Genomic DNA, 18,667 nt, shown 5'->3' with positions numbered 1-18,667 from the left:
CTGAAGAAAACCAGACTGTCAATTAATGGGTTTTTTTCATTACTGTATTATGGAATACATTGTATATATGAAATTGTCAAAAGTCAATTGATCTATAATATTGAGTATAGTTAATTGATTAAACGACATAATAGTCACTATATTGCTAAAGAACTTTTAAGTACATATAAGTTGTCCAAAATATTAATGCTATATATAAAGTTATATGTATATCCAAATTACTATATAATATCAACAGTAACATGTAACATAAACACTGTACGTAATATTACACAATCAAGAAACATACATATCTCTTTCATATATACAGTTTTCCATTTTTAAATTATAACTTTTTTATGTGTGTGCATACATATCTCACAAACATATACACCTTTACATCCATTCACCATGCATACCAGGATAATACAGTAGACAAACATTGATGAGATAAAAATTAACTGTATTAAATTGAAATAGTAACACTAAATATTGTAGGAGACAGAGACACACACAACATAGAAAGAGAGAAATAAAGAGAGAAAGAGAGAGAGAGAGAGAGAGAGAGAGAGAAAGGATGTAGGTAGGAAAGAAAAGGAAGTTAGAGGTCCCATAGCTAAAATATCCGAAATATATTCAAAATTCCTTGTATAATTTGAGTATTAATAAAACATTACATTTTCGAACAATAGGCAAAAGTCAGAGCATGCGATAGCATTAACAATAAAAAACATGTAAGATGGGCATACAGTATTAATAATATTATTTGTACTACTGTTACATTTCAACAATGGCTTTCCATTTCCTCCAATTAATTTCAAATTTCCTTTTCATGTATTCATTTTTGCTGCTGATGATATATTTCTGAACAATGAAGTGGTCTTTAATGACATTGATAAGAGCATTCAGACTCAAAGATTTATGTAGACATCTACTTTTATAGATGTAGTGTTTTATAATTACTAAAATTTCGTTATCAACCATATTTGCTTGAGATGATAGTATACCAAAAAGAAAAGATTCTTTATTTATAAAAATAGGAATGAGGAAAATGTCACATAAAGTTTCAAATCGCTGTAGTAGTTCCTGCACTTCTGTGCATTCCCATAGACAATGGACAATAGTTTCTCTTTCCATGTTACAGAGTGCAAATTTCAATTTTAAAGCAAAATAAACAAAATGCTAAGACTAGAAGTGACATTTGTTAATTTTATAATTCTTTGTTAATATTCCTAAAAAACAAATTATCAAATCAAAACAAAAAATAGATAATTTCATTTACACGGCTGTCACTCTGATTAGTATTAAAACATACAAAATATTTCTTATATTCAAATCTATCATAGATTTATGATGAAGTTTCCAATGTACATATATACAAAACTGAAATCGTCTTGGTTGATAGGGATTTTGGCGCCAACTTTTAAAAGACCATTCCATCGTTTGAATAAAGGTCAGGTCGTCAAAATTAAAGTTACTAATAAAAAAAATATGTTTTCCCAAAGTTGTAAAAGTTATAATCTTACATCGATAATGCAGTTTTACTCTAAACGTAAAACAAAATTCTTCGAGTATTAAGTCTTGGAAATTCTTAATTCGCCCCGACGTATCACCAATTACCGCAAAAAGACATGGTATTTATATTCATTACACTTTGTACATTTCGGCGTTAATTGAATTACATGTAGGCACCGACACTTATATAATCATCGTTCGGACATAGCTTTCATCAATGGAAATTGATAGTCTTATGAAAATACTGATCTTTTCTCTACTTTAGCCTAAAAATCCAAGACGATTTTTCTGTCAGCCATGTTGATTCCCAGAAAAACTCAAATTACTCAACTGATACGGTTTTTAAATGACCATACTTAAGAAGAAATAGTGATAAAAAAACCCATGTCAAAATTCAAGATTGTCACCTATCAGCCATTTTGCACCCAAAGCCCTTTCAGTCTCAAAACTGAATGGTTCAAATAGGGACCAAGGGGAACCTACATATCAACTTATCAAGTTTCAAAAATAGCTTTCATTACTTCTGAAGAAATAGTGATAACAAACTTCAAATGTCAAAATCTAAGATGGCTGCCTCTTAGCCATTTTGTTTTTCCAATCTATCTCAAAATTAATGTGCACAACTAGGGACCAAGGGTAACCTACTTATCAAGTCTTAAGAAATATCCTTTCATACTTCTGAAAAAATAAGAATATTATCCCGATCAGGATCAAAATTGAATGTGATAAAAAAGGGACCAAGGGGAACCAACATGATTTTTAAAAGATAGTGATAACAAAATTCAAATGTCAAGATCCAAGATGGTCACCTGTCAGCCATTTTGTTTGCATGGTAAGATTCAATTTTCCGCCTAATTCCAATTTTTCTATTTTAAAATCTCGATTATGATATTTTAAAAAAGGCAGAAAATTTTATCAAAATTGCAATTTTCTGATGTATACTTGAGGAGCTTCTTGTGATATTTAGAAATAAGAAAGGCAACTGGTAAGGCTTTAAATATACACTACAATACCAGGTAGATTCTCGTGTTTGTCCAAATTCCCAAATATCAATTATGTGGATCCATTTTCCCTAATATGATCAGATTACCAAAATCCCATGAAAAAATGTTACTGTCAATCCCATGTTGAGGTAGCTAAATTGCCAAACTACAAAGCATCAATTTATCAACGTTTTATTACAATAGCATTTGGCCTAATAGTGTCTGTATATACATATATATGGGACCGCAGTGACCGAGTGGTTAAGGTGTCCCAAAACGTTTTCACTGTACATCTTCCTCTGGGTCACGAGTTTGAATCCAATGTTGGGCAGTTGCATGGTTCTGACCCTTGGCCTGTGGTTTTTCTCCGAGTAATCCGGCTTTCCTTCACCTCCAAAACCTGACACATCCTTAAATAACATTGGCTATTAAAAGGACATTGAACAATAATAACCAAGCCAAATGTCTGTATATAGATAGGCCACCTGATTATAGCTTTTGCTGTTGACTGAAATGTGGTAAACATCCTCTATGTTCTCAGTCTTTTAAACCAGTATAAAAATTGATAATCTGGGAACCTAAGGAGAATCCCTCCAAATAGTAAACTTGTTTGCAACTTTGAATATGTTGGAATTTTTCCTGGACAGCTTGAACTTTTCAGCTTTTGGTAAACTGATCGGACACCTGTGGAGTAGAGCAACTGTTTATACATTCAATTCAGGAAATTTTGCATTGAAAATAGGTATTGTCGTGTAAATTGTCCCAATATTAGCAAGAGTAACCTTGTAGTTATTCGTGAATACATCATAAAACAACATACTGGATGCCTGTCATTTACATACTATCTGGGATCCAGAGCCTTTAAATTAGGGGTTAATTGTTTTGCCTAACCAGAAGGTTCCAGAATGCCTGATCTGTGAACCGATTTTCTTTTTCGTCCCACCTATTTTTACATTGACAAATACTAATTTGTTATCTAGGCATAGTATTGTTCCTTTTGATTGATTTAATCATTGAATTGTCATTCAATTCCTGTAAAATAATCACGTTCTGCTGTTGAAATCCTCTTGTAATCAAATAATCATAATCGTAAACCCGTTATTTATAACCTAATCTTTGAGATTTGACACGTAACCGTTTACTCAGTAATACATTGAAATGCAAAATAAAAAGAAAAATCAGACGGATATGGAACAGCACACGCTGTCATATGTAGAATATGTGGATACCCATTATTAGTAATATGTTTTGTTAATGAGCTACTGTGGAACAAAGAAGGTATACGAAACCCCCTGTGCAGTTTTTTCTATCCCTCTATCGTTCTATAATAGTTCAGTGGCAAGCTATATTACGAATTTCTAGTACAGAGGACCTTATAAGATCCCCGTGTCACATCTGAGATATATTTTGTCCTGTTCTATCAGCTTGGACTTATATGTTCTGCTCCTAGCGTAGAAATTACATAGAGTTTCAGAGAGCTAATATTCTGGAGTTCTCAAAATCTACATCCTGCCCCTTTTTGAGTAAGTAATTTTGCAGATTGATTGTTACAGTGCACCGTTCCTCTACACAAATCTTTTTTTTTTTTGGTCAATATCTAGTCGGGTCGTCTGCCGAAATCGTGCCATATTTGTCAACAAGCTGAGTCACCGAGATACATTCTATAGGTACCCGAGGTTAATGTAGGATACTACAGTGGTAAGCAGGTTAAATATAATGTAGTATACTACAGTGGTAAGGAGGTTAAATATAATGTAGGATACTACAGTGGTAAGGAGGTTAAATAGAATGTAGGATACTACAGTGAAAGGGAGGTTAAATAAAATGTAGGATACTACAGTGGTAAGGAGGTTAAATAGAATGTAGGATACTACAGTGGTAAGGAGATTAAATAGAATGTAGGATACTACAGTGGTAAGGAGGTTAATATAATGTAGGATACTACAGTGGTAAGGAGGTTAAATATAATGTAGGATACTACAGTGGTAAGGAGGTTAAATATAATGTAGGATACTACAGTGGTAAGGAGGTTAAATATAATGTAGGATACTACAGTGTAAGGAGGTTAAATATAATGTAGGATACTACAGTGGTAAGGAGGTTAAATATAATGTAGGATACTACAGTGGTAAGGAGGTTAAATAGAATGTAGGATACTACAGTGGTAAGGAGGTTAAATATAATGTAGGATACTACAGTGGTAAGGAGGTTAAATATAATGTAGGATACTACAGTGGTAAGGAGGTTAATATAATGTAGGATACTACAGTGGTAAGGAGGTTAAATATAATGTAGGATACTACAGTGGTAAGGAGGTTAAATATAATGTAGGATACTACAGTGGTAAGGAGGTTAAATAGAATGTAGGATACTACAGTGGTAAGGAGGTTAAATAGAATGTAGGATACTACAGTGGTAAGGAGGTTAAATATAATGTAGGATACTACAGTGGTAAGGAGGTTAAATAGAATGTAGGATACTACAGTGGTAAGGAGGTTAAATAGAATGTAGGATACTACAGTGGTAAGGAGGTTAAATATAATGTAGGATACTACAGTGGTAAGGAGGTTAAATATAATGTAGGATACTACAGTGGTAAGGAGGTTAATATAATGTAGGATACTACAGTGGTAAGGAGGTTAAATATAATGTAGGATACTACAGTGGTAAGGAGGTTAAATAGAATGTAGGATACTACAGTGTAAGGAGGTTAAATATAATGTAGGATACTACAGTGGTAAGGAGGTTAAATAGAATGTAGGATACTACAGTGGTAAGGAGGTTAAATAGAATGTAGGATACTACAGTGGTAAGGAGGTTAAATATAATGTAGGATACTACAGTGGTAAGGAGGTTAAATAGAATGTAGGATACTACAGTGGTAAGGAGGTTAAATAGAATGTAGGATACTACAGTGGTAAGGAGGATATATAGAACGTAAGATGCTACAGTGGTAAGGAGGTTATATATAATGTAGGATACTAGAGTGGTAAGGAGGTTAAATATAATGTAGGATACTAGAGTGGTAAGGAGGTTAAATACAATGTAGGATACTACAGTGGTAAGGAGGTTAAATAGAATGTAGGATACTACAGTGATAAGGAGGATTAATATAGACTGTAGGATACTACAGTTGTAAGGAAGTTAATATAATGTAGGATACTACAGTTGGTAAGGAGGTTAAACTAGAATGTAGGATACTACAGTTGTAAGGAGGTTAAATAGAATGTAGGATACTACATAATACAGTGGTAAGGAGGTTAAATATAATGTAGGATACTAAAGTGGTAAGGAGGTTAAATATAAACAGAATGTAGGATACTACAGTGGTAAGGAGGTTAAATATAATGTAGGATACTACAGTGATAAGGAGGTTAAATAGAATGTAGGATACTACGTGGTAAGGAGATTAAATAGAATGTAGGATACTACAGTGGTAAGGAGGTTAAATATAATGTAGGATACTACAGTGGTAAGGAGGTTAAATATAATGTAGGATACTACAGTGGTAAGGAGGTTAAATATAATGTAGGATACTACAGTGGTAAGGAGGTTAAATATAATGTAGGATACTACAGTGGTAAGGAGGTTAAATAGAATGTAGGATACTACAGTGGTAAGGAGGTTAAATAGAATGTAGGATACTACAGTGGTAAGGAGGTTAAATATAATGTAGGATACTACAGTGGTAAGGAGGTTAAATATAATGTAGGATACTACAGTGGTAAGGAGGTTAAATATAATGTAGGATACTACAGTGGTAAGGAGGTTAAATATAATGTAGGATACTACAGTGGTAAGGAGGTTAAATATAATGTAGGATACTACAGTGGTAAGGAGGTTAAATATAATGTAGGATACTACAGTGGTAAGGAGGTTAAATATAATGTAGGATACTACAGTGGTAAGGAGGTTAAATATAATGTAGGATACTACAGTGGTAAGGAGGTTAATATAATGTAGGATACTACAGTTGTAAGGAGGTTAAATAGAATGTAGGATACTACAGTGGTAAGGAGGTTAAATAGAATGTAGGATACTACAGTTGTAAGGAGGTTAAATATAATGTAGGATACTACAGTGGTAAGGAGGTTAAATATAATGTAGGATACTACAGTGGTAAGGAGGTTAAATATAATGTAGGATACTACAGTGGTAAGGAGGTTAAATAGAATGTAGGATACTACAGTGATAAGGAGGTTAAATAGAATGTAGGATACTACAGTGTAAGGAGGTTAAATAGAATGTAGGATACTACAGTGGTAAGGAGGTTAAATAGAATGTAGGATACTACAGTGGTAAGGAGGTTAAATATAATGTAGGATACTACAGTGGTAAGGAGGTTAAATAGAATGTAGGATACTACAGTGGTAAGGAGGTTAAATATAATGTAGGATACTACAGTGGTAAGGAGGTTAAATATAATGTAGGATACTACAGTGGTAAGGAGGTTAATAGAATGTAGGATACTACAGTGGTAAGGAGGTTAAATATAATGTAGGATACTACAGTGGTAAGGAGGTTAAATATAATGTAGGATACTACAGTGGTAAGGAGGTTAAATATAATGTAGGATACTACAGTGGTAAGGAGGTTAATATAATGTAGGATACTACAGTGGTAAGGAGGTTAAATATAATGTAGGATACTACAGTGGTAAGGAGGTTAAATAGAATGTAGGATACTACAGTTGTAAGGAGGTTAAATAGAATGTAGGATACTACAGTGGTAAGGAGGTTAAATATAATGTAGGATACTACAGTGGTAAGGAGGTTAAATAGAATGTAGGATACTACAGTGGTAAGGAGGTTAATATAATGTAGGATACTACAGTGGTAAGGAGGTTAAATATAATGTAGGATACTACAGTGGTAAGGAGGTTAAATAGAATGTAGGATACTACAGTGGTAAGGAGGTTAAATAGAATGTAGGATACTACAGTGGTAAGGAGGTTAAATATAATGTAGGATACTAAAGTGGTACGGAGGTTAAATAGAATGTAGGATACTACAGTTGTAAGGAGGTTAAATAGAATGTAGGATACTACATTGGTAAGGAGGTTAAATAGAATGTAGGATACTAACATTGGTAAGGAGGTTAAATAGAATGTAGGATACTACAATGGTAAGGAGGTTAAATAGAATGTAGGATACTACAGTTGTAAGGAGGTTAAATATAATGTAGGATACTACAATGGAACGGAGGGTAATGTAGGATACTACAGTTGTAAGGAGGTTCTATATAATGTAGGATACTAGAGTTGTAAGGAGGTTAAATAGAATGTAAGATACTACAGTGGTAAGGAGGTTAAATAGAATGTAGGATACTACAGTGGTAAGGAGGTTAAATATAATGTAGGATACTAAAGTGGTACGGAGGTTAAATAGAATGTATGATAATACAGTTGTAAGGAGGTTAAATATAATGTAGGATACTACATTGGTAAGGAGGTTAAATAGAATGTAGGATACAACATTGGTAAGGAGGTTAAATAAAATGTAGCATACTACAATGGTAAGGAGGTTAAATAGAATGTAGGATACTACAGTTGTAAGGAGGTTAAATATAATGTAGGATACTACAATGGAACGGAGGGTAATGTAGGATACTACAGTTGTAAGGAGGTTCTATATAATGTAGGATACTAGAGTTGTAAGGAGGTTAAATAGAATGTAAGATACTACACTGGTAAGGAGGTTAAATAGAATGTAGGATACTACAGTGGTAAGGAGGTTAAATATAATGTAGGATACTACAATGGTACAAAGGTTAAACTTAGTTTAGGATACTACAGTTGTAAGGAGGTTATATATAATGTAGGATACTAGAGTTGTAAGGATGTTAAATATAATGTAGGATACTGGAGTTGTAAGGGGGTAAAATAGAATGTAGGATACTACAATGGTACGGAGGTTAAATAGAATGTAGGATACTACAGTGGTAAGGAGGTTAAATATAATGTAGGATACTACAGTGGTAAGGAGGTTAAATAGAATGTAGGATACTACAGTGGTAAGGAGGTTAAATATAATGTAGGATACTACAGTGGTAAGGAGGTTAAATATAATGTAGGATACTACAGTGGTAAGGAGGTTAAATATAATGTAGGATACTACAGTGGTAAGGAGGTTAAATAGAATGTAGGATACTACAGTGGTAAGGAGGTTAAATATAATGTAGGATACTACAGTGGTAAGGAGGTTAAATATAATGTAGGATACTACAGTGGTAAGGAGGTTAAATATAATGTAGGATACTACAGTGGTAAGGAGGTTAAATATAATGTAGGATACTACAGTGGTAAGGAGGTTAAATATAATGTAGGATACTACAGTGGTAAGGAGGTTAAATATAATGTAGGATACTACAGTGGTAAGGAGGTTAAATAGAATGTAGGATACTACAGTGGTAAGGAGGTTAAATATAATGTAGGATACTACAGTGGTAAGGAGGTTAAATAGAATGTAGGATTCTACAGTTGTAAGGAGGTTAAATAGAATGTAGGATACTACAAGTGGTAAGGAGGTTAAATAGAATGTAGGATACTAAAGTGGTAAGGAGGTTAAATATAATGTAGGATACTACATTGGTAAGGAGGTTATTTAATGTAGGATACTACAGTGATAAGGAGGTTAAATAGAATGTAGGATACTACAGTGGTAAGGAGGTTAAATAGAATGTAGGATACTACAGTGGTAAGGAGGTTAAATAGAATGTAGGATACTACAGTGGTAAGGAGGTTAAATATAATGTAGGATACTACAGTGGTAAGGAGGTTAAATAGAATGTAGGATACTACAGTTGTAAGGAGGTTAAATATAATGTAGGATACTACAGTGGTAAGGAGGTTAAATAGAATGTAGGATACTACAGTGGTAAGGAGGTTAAATATAATGTAGGATACTACAGTGGTAAGGAGGTTAAATATAATGTAGGATACTACAGTGGTAAGGAGGTTAAATATAAACAGAATGTAGGATACTACAGTGGTAAGGAGGTTAAATATAATGTAGGATACTACAGTGATAAGGAGGTTAAATATAATGTAGGATACTACAGTGGTAAGGAGGTTAAATAGAATGTAGGATACTACAGTGGTAAGGAGGTTAAATAGAATGTAGGATACTACAGTGGTAAGGAGGTTAAATATAATGTAGGATACTAAAGTGGTAAGGAGGTTAAATAGAATGTAGGATACTACAGTTGTAAGGAGGTTAAATATAATGTAGGATACTACAGTGGTAAGGAGGTTAAATAGAATGTAGGATACTACAGTGGTAAGGAGGTTAAATATAATGTAGGATACTACAGTGGTAAGGAGGTTAAATAGAATGTAGGATACTACAGTGGTAAGGAGGTTAAATAGAATGTAGGATACTACAGTTGTAAGGAGGTTAAATATAATGTAGGATACTACAGTTGTAAGGAGGTTAAATATAATGTAGGATACTACAGTGGAAAGGAGGTTATATATAATGTAGGATACTACAGTGGTAAGGAGGTTATATAGACTGTAGGATACTAGAGTTGTAAGGAAATTAAATATAATGTAGGATACTACAGTTGTAAGGAGGTTAAACAGAATGTAGGATTCTACAGTTGTAAGGAGGTAAAATAGAATGTAGGATACTACAATGGTAAGGAGGTTAAATATAATGTAGGATGATAAAGTGGTAAGGAGGTTAAATAGAATGTAGGATACTACATTGGTAAGGAGGTTATTTAATGTAGGATACTACAGTGATAAGGAGGTTAAATAGAATGTAGGATACTACAGTGGTAATGAGGTTAAATAGAATGTAGGATGCTACATTGGTAAGGAGGTTAAATATAATGTAGGATACTAAAGTGGTACGGAGGTTAAATAGAATGTAGGATACTACAGTTGTAAGGAGGTTAAATATAATATAGGATACTACATTGGTAAGGAGGTTAAATATAATGTAGGATACTACATTGGTAAGGAGGTTAAATATAATGTAGGATACAACATTGGTAAGGAGGTTAAACAGAATGTAGGATATACCCTGGGAAGAGGTTAAAAGAATGTAGGATCTACAGTTGTAAGGAGGTTAAAATATAATGTAGGATACTACATGGAAGGAGGTTAATGTAGGATACTACAGTTGTAAGGAGGTTATATAAAGTAGGATACAGAGTTGTAAGGAGGTTAAATAAATGTAGGGTACTACAGTGGTAAGGAGGTTAAATAGAATGTAGGATACTACAGTGGTAAAGGTTTAAATTTTGTGTAGATACTACGTTGTAAGGAGGTTATATATAAAGTAGGATACTAGAGTGGGAAGGAGTTAATAAATGTAGGATACTACATTGGTAAGGAGGTTAAATAGAATGTAGGATACTACAGTTGTAAGGAGGGTTTAACAGAATGTGGATACTAAGTTGGGAAGGAGGTATATTAATGTAGAAAACTACAGTGGTAAGGAGGTTAATAGAATGTAGGGTACCCGTTAGAGGTTAAATATGATGTAGGATACTACAGTTGTAAGGAGGTTAAATATAATGTAGGATACTACAGTTGTAAGGAGGTTAAACAGAATGTAGGATACTACAGTGATAAGGAGATTAAATAGAATTTAGGATACTACAGTGATAAGGAGATTATATAGACTGTAGGATACTAGAGTTGTAAGGAGATTAAATATAATGTAGGATACTACAGTTGTAAGGAGGTTAAACAGAATGTAGGATACTACAGTGGTAAGGAGTTAAATAGAATGTAGGATACAACATTGGTAAGGAGGTTAATATAGAATGTAGGATACTAGAGTTGTAAGGAGATTAATATAATGTAGGATACTACAGTGGTAAGGAGGTTAAATAGAATGTAGGATACTACAGTTGTAAGGAGGTTAAACAGAATGTAGGATACTAGAGTTGTAAGGAGGCTATTTAATGTAGGATACTACAGTGATAAGGAGGTTAAATAGAATGTAGGATACTAAAGTGGTAAGGAGGTTAAATTGAATGTAGGATACTACATTGGTAAGGAGGTTATTTAATGTAGGATACTACAGTGATAAGGAGGTTAAATAGAATGTAGGATACTACAGTGGTAAGGAGGTTAAATAGAATGAAGGATACTACAGTTGTAAGGAGTTTAAACATAATGTAGGATACTACAGTGATCAGGAGGTTAAATAGAATGTAGGATACTACAGTGATAAGGAGATTATATAGACTGTAGGATACTAGAGTTGTAAGGAGATTAAATATAATGTAGGATACTACAGTGGTAAGGAAGTTAAATAGAATGTAGGATACTACAGTTGTAAGGAGGTTAAACAGAATGTAGGATACTACAGTGGTAAGGAGGTTATATATAATGTAGAATACTACAGTGGTAAGGAGGTTATATAGAATGTAGGATACTACAGTTGTAAGCAGGTTAAATATAATGTAGGATACTACAGTTGTAAGGAGGTTAAACAGAATGTAGGATTCTACAGTTGTAAGGAGGTAAAATAGAATGTAGGATACTACAATGGTAAGGAGGTTAAATATAATGTAGGATACTAAAGTGGTAAGGAGGTTAAATTGAATGTAGGATACTACATTGGTAAGGAGGTTATTTAATGTAGGATACTACAGTGATAAGGAGGTTAAATAGAATGTAGGATACTACAGTGGTAAGGAGATTAAATAGAATGAAGGATACTACAGTGGTAAGGAGGTTAAATAGAATGTAGGATACTACAGTGGTAAGGAGGTTAAATATAATGTAGGATACTAAAGTGGTACGGAGGTTAAATAGAACGTAGGATACTACAGTTGTAAGGAGGTTAAATATAATGTAGGATACTACATTGGTAAGGAGGTTAAATAGAATGTAGGATACAACATTGGTAAGGAGGCTAAATAGAATGTAGCATACTACAATGGTAAGGAGGTTAAATAGAATGTAGGATACTACAGTTGTAAGGAGGTTAAATATAATGTAGGATACTACAATGGAACGGAGGGTAATGTAGGATACTACAGTTGTAAGGAGGTTAAATATAATGTAGGATACTAGAGTTGTAAGGAGGTTAAATAGAATGTAAGATACTACACTGGTAAGGAGGTTAAATATAATGTAGGATACTACAGTGGTAAGGAGGTTAAATATAATGTAGGATACTACAATGGTAAAAGGTTAAACTATAATGTAGGATACTACAGTTGTAAGGAGGTTATATAAAATGTAGGATACTACAGTGGTAAGGAGGTTAAATATAATGTAGGATACTACAGTGGTAAGGAGGTTAAATAGAATGTAGTATACTTGAGTTGTAAGGAGGTTAAATGTAATGTAGGATACTAGAGTTGTAAGGAGGTTAAATAGAATGTAGGATACTACAATGGTAAGGAGGTTAAATAGAATGTAGGATACTACAGTGGTAAGGAGGTTAAATAGAATGTAGGATACTACAGTTGTATGGAGGTTAAATAGAATGTAGGATACTACAGTTGTAAGGAGGTTAAATAGAATGTAGGATACTACAGTTGTAAGGAGGTTAAATAGAATGTAGTATACTACAATGGTAAGGAGGTTAAATATAATGTAGGATACTAAAGTGGTAAGGAGGTTAAATAGAATGTAGGATACTACAGTGGTAAGGAGGTTATTTAATGTAGGATACTACAGTGATAAGGAGGTTATATATAATGTAGAATACTACAGTGGTAAGGAGGTTATATAGAATGTAGGATACTACAGTTGTAACCAGGTTAAATATAATGTAGGATACTAGAGTTGTAAGGAGGTTAAACAGAATGTAGGATACTAGAGTTGTATGGAAGTAAAATAGAATGTAGGATACTACACTGATAAGGAGATTATATAGACTGTAGGATACTAGAGTTGTAAGGAAATTTAATATAATGTAGGATACTACAGTTGTAAGGAGGTTAAACAGAATGTAGGATTCTACAGTTGTAAGGAGGTAAAATAGAATGTAGGATACTACAATGGTAAGGAGTTTAAATATAATGTAGGATACTAAAGTGGTAAGGAGGTTAAATTGAATGTAGGATACTACATTGGTAAGGAGGTTAATATAATGTAGGATACTACAGTGATAAGGAGGTTAAATAGAATGTAGGATACTACAGTGGTAAGGAGGTTAAATAGAATGTAGGATACTACAGTGGTAAGGAGGTTAAATAGAATGTAGGATACTACAGTGGTAAGGAGGTTAAATATAATGTAGGATACTACAGTGGTAAGGAGGTTAAATAGAATGTAGGATACTACAGTGGTAAGGAGGTTAATTATAATGTAGGATACTACAGTGGATAAGGAGGTTAAATAGAATGTAGGATACTACAGTGGTAAGGAGGTTAAATAGAATGTAGGATACTACAGTGGTAAGGAGGTTAAATATAATGTAGGATACTAAAGTGGTAAGGAGGTTAAATATAATGTAGGATACTACAGTGGTAAGGAGGTTAAATATAATATAGGATACTACAGTGGTAAGGAGGTTAAATATAATGTAGGATACTACAGTGGTAAGGAGGTTAAATATAATGTAGGATACTAACAGTGGTAAGGAGGTTAAACAGAATGTAGGATACTACAATGGTAAGGAGGTTAAATAGAATGTAGGATGCTACAGTTGTAAGGAGGTTAAATATAATGTAGGATACTACAATGGAACGGAGGGTAATGTAGGATACTACAGTTGTAAGGAGGTTCTATATTATGTAGGATACTAGAGTTGTAAGGAGGTTAAATAGAATGTAAGATACTACAGTGGTAAGGAGGTTAAATAGAATGTAGGATACTACAGTGGTACAAAGGTTAAATTTTGTGTAGGATACTACAGTTGTAAGGAGGTTATATATAATGTAGGATACTAGAGTTGTAAGGATGTTAAATATAATGTAGGATACTACATTGGTAAGGAGGTTAAATAGAATGTAGGATACTACAGTTGTAAGGAGGTTAAACAGAATGTAGGATACTACAGTGGTAAGGAGGTTATATATAATGTAGAATACTACAGTGGTAAGGAGGTTATATAGAATGTAGGATACTACAGTTGTAAGCAGGTTAAATATGATGTAGGATACTACAGTTGTAAGGAGGTTAAACAGAATGTAGGATACTACAGTTGTATGGAGGTAAAATAGAATGTAGGATACTACAGTGATAAGGAGATTAAATAGAATGTAGGATACTACAGTGATAAGGAGATTATATAGACTGTAGGATACTAGAGTTGTAAGGAGATTAAATATAATGTAGGATACTACAGTTGTAAGGAGGTTAAACAGAATGTAGGATACTACAGTTGTAAGGAGGTAAAATAGAATGTAGGATACTACAATGGTAAGGAGGTTATATAGAATGTAGGGTACTAGAGTTGTAAGGAGATTAAATATAATGTAGGATACTACAGTGGTAAGGAGGTTAAAAAGAATGTAGGATACTACAGTTGTAAGGAGGTTAAACAGAATGTAGGATACTAGAGTTGTAAGGAGGCTATTTAATGTAGGATACTACAGTGATAAGGAGGTTAAATAGAATGTAGGATACTACAGTGGTAAGGAGGTTAAATATAATGTAGGATACTAAAGTGGTAAGGAGGTTAAATACAATGTAGGATACTACAGTTGTAAGGAGGTTAAATATAATGTATGATACTACAATGGAACGGAGTGTAATGTAGGATACTACAGTTGTAAGGAGGTTATATATAATGTAGGATACTAGAGTTGTAAGGAGGTTAAATAGAATGTAGGATACTACAGTGGTAAGGAGGTTAAATAGAATGTAGGATGCTACAGTGGTAAGGAGGTTAAATATAATGTAGGATACTACAATGGTACAAAGGTTAAATTTAGTGTAGGATACTACAGTTGTAAGGAGGTTATATATAATGTAGGATACTAGAGTTGTAAGGAGGTTTAATATAATGTAGGATACTACATTGGTAAGGAGGTTAAATAGAATGTAGGATACTATAGTGGTAAGGAGGTTAAATATAATGTAGGATACTACAGTGGTAAGGGGTTAAATATAATGTAGGATACTACAGTGGTAAGGGGGTTAAATAGAATGTAGGATACTACAGTTGTAAGGAGGTTAAACAGAATGTAGGATACTACAGTGGTAAGAAGGTTATATATAATGTAGAATACTACAGTGGTAAGGAGGTTGTATAGAATGTAGGATACTACAGTTGTAAGCAAGTTAAATATAATGTAGGCTACTACAGTTGTAAGGAGGTTTAACAGAACGTAGGATACTACATTGGTAAGGAGGTTAAACAGAATGTAGGATACTACAGTTGTAAGGAGGTTAAATATAATGTAGGATACTAGAGTTGTAAGAAGGTAAAATAGAATGTAGGATACTACAATGGTAAGGAGGTTATATAGAATGTAGGATACTAGAGTTGTAAGGAGATTAGATATAATGTAGGATACCACAGTTGTAAGGATGTTTAATAGAATGTAGGGTACTACAGTTGTAAGGAGGTTAAACAGAATGTAGGATACTACAGTTGTAAGGAGATTAAATATAATGTAGGATAATACAGTTGTAAGGAGGTGAAACAGAATGTAGGATACTACAGTGGTAAGGAGGTTAAATATAATGTAGGATACTACAGTGGAAAGGAGGTTATATAAAATGTAGGATACTACAGCTGTAAGGAGGTTAAATATAATGTAGGATACTACAGTTGTAAGGAGGTGAAATGTAATGTATGATACTACAGTTGTAAGGAGGTTAAACAGAATGTAGGATACTACAGTTGTAAGGAGGTGAAATATAATGTAGGATACTACAGTTGTAAGGAGGTTAAATATAATGTAGGATACTACAGCTGTAAGGAGGTGAAATGTAATGTATGATACTACAGTTGTAAGGAGGTTAAACAGAATGTAGGATACCACAATGGTAAGGAGGTTAAACAGAATGTAGTATAATACAGTTGTAAGGAGGTTCGATATAATGTAGTATACTACAGTTGTAAGGAGATTAAATATAATGTAGGATACTACAGTTGTAAGAAGGTTCAACAGAATGTAGGATACTATAGTTGTAAGGAGGTTAAATGTAATATAGGATACTACATTGGTAAGGTTAAATAGAATGTAGGATACTAGAGTTGTAAGGAGGTTAAATATAATGTAGGATACTACATTGGTAAGGAGGTTAAATAGAATGTAGGATACTACAGTGGTAAGAAGGTTAAATATAATGTAGGATATTAAAGTGGTAAGGAGGTTAAATAGAATGTAGGATACTACAGTTGTAAGGAGGTAAAATAGAATGTAGGATACTACAGTGGTAAGGAGGTTAAATATAATGTAGGATAATACAGTTGTAAGGAGGTAAAATATAATGTAGGATACTACAGTTGAAAGGTTAAATATAATGTAGGATACTGCAGTAGTAAGGAGATTAAATAGAATGTAGGATACTACATTGGTAAGGAGGTTAAATAGAATGTAGGATACTACAGTGGTAAGGAGGTTAAATATAATGTAGGATATTAAAGTGGTAAGGAGGTTAAATAGAATGTAGGATACTACAGTTGTAAGGAGGTAAAATAGAATGTAGGATACTACAGTGGTAAGGAGGTTAAATAAAGAATGGAGTGTAGTAAGGGGCGATAACTCTGTTATCGTTCCTTACGGAACGAAATGAAGGTACGCGAGAATACACCATTTTTGCCGGATATAATGGCTCTTTGAGGACGGTAAAACTGGCACATACAATTTTGATGGGCTTTTGAACCATTGTAAAACTCGGCTCCATCTAGGTCTGGAGGTATCTGGTATCCCTGTGGAAATTGTTATTTATGAGATATTTTGGGTCAAACATGCCAAAATCGTCATTTTGACTAAGAGGTTCTGTTTAAACCGCCCTCAAAATTCGGAAAAAAAATCCAGAAACAAATGCAATGCACGTAGATATAGATAAATGTTTCCTGAAGAATACAGTCTGTTTCGTTTTTCGATATCTTTTACAGAACGGTCACAAGATTGTTTTGAAAATGGCCTAATTTATCGACCTTCTCAGTATTTTTTCACTTGACAGGGATATTTTGCTATAAATAGCAGACGATCGAATGGTTTGATGACGTTTACAAACGCCCATCCTGAAGTCATCGGGTTTTGCCTCTGAAATGTAGATTCCCCGAGGAGTTCCGGATGCTATAACGCCATGACTTCACGCCGCTTACTCTTTCAACTCCAGGCTTTAGCTGCATTCAAAGTGAGTTGTATTACATTTTACCGTCAGGACTAGGACTTTATAATATTCTCTCATTATAAAGGTGACATTGGAAGTTATAGCTGTTCTACTATTACCAATTGTGTTGCTTGACAGGATCAGAATGCATCGTCAACCCAGACCAGCGTTCAAATAATTTTCGATAACAAGCTTCGGTAGGCCTAAGTTATAAGCTTACAGGTCGTATACGTACAGGTAGGCCTCCTGCAGTTCTGTAAATGTCATACGTGTTCATTAACGTTTTAGAGACAGGCGACGTTTAAATATGTAGAGTCTAATATCTATTTTCTTGATTGTTTGTTTGTTTAACGAAATTACTGTTCCGTTAGTTGATGCATGTTGATGTTCAGCTGATATTTGTTTATATCGAGTAGATCTAGCAACGTTTCGAGAATTATATCACGGACATATTTTTAGCTTACGATGACACATACTTTCAGGGACTACTGTACATGTACTTCAGTACACACTAACAGTATATTGAACAGTTTGTTTTCAATAATAGACTAATTTCTCAATAGGCCAGTTTCACAATCGCAAAATGTAAAGAGTTATTTCCCCTGAATTGGTGGTAGAGAATTTGTGTATCCCGAGCCGAGCCCGAGCTTAAGACCCGAGCCCGAGCTTTGGATATTTTCGTTTTTCTCCTTCATTACTGAATGGATTAAAGTATTTTTTTCTACCAAGATTTGATTTCAGGTTTTAAATCAATCCGTGTAAGTGGATTTTCATGAAATGTATTTTAACGTCCTAAATCGACGATTTTCATTTTTTAGGGGGAGAATTTGTGTAGCCCGCAATCAAGCGTGACTATTCATGTTTTTTGCTAATTATTTCCGATACATGCTATTATTGAGAAATATTACTAGATACAAACAACAAGTAAATATAGCTGATTCTAAAAATATAAATTTCAACATATATCTTGTTCTGCCCC

Source organism: Pecten maximus, chromosome 14, assembly GCF_902652985.1.
Source record: "Pecten maximus chromosome 14, xPecMax1.1, whole genome shotgun sequence".
NCBI lineage: Eukaryota > Metazoa > Mollusca > Bivalvia > Pectinida > Pectinidae > Pecten > Pecten maximus.
Note: the sequence above shows the minus strand (reverse complement) of the source record.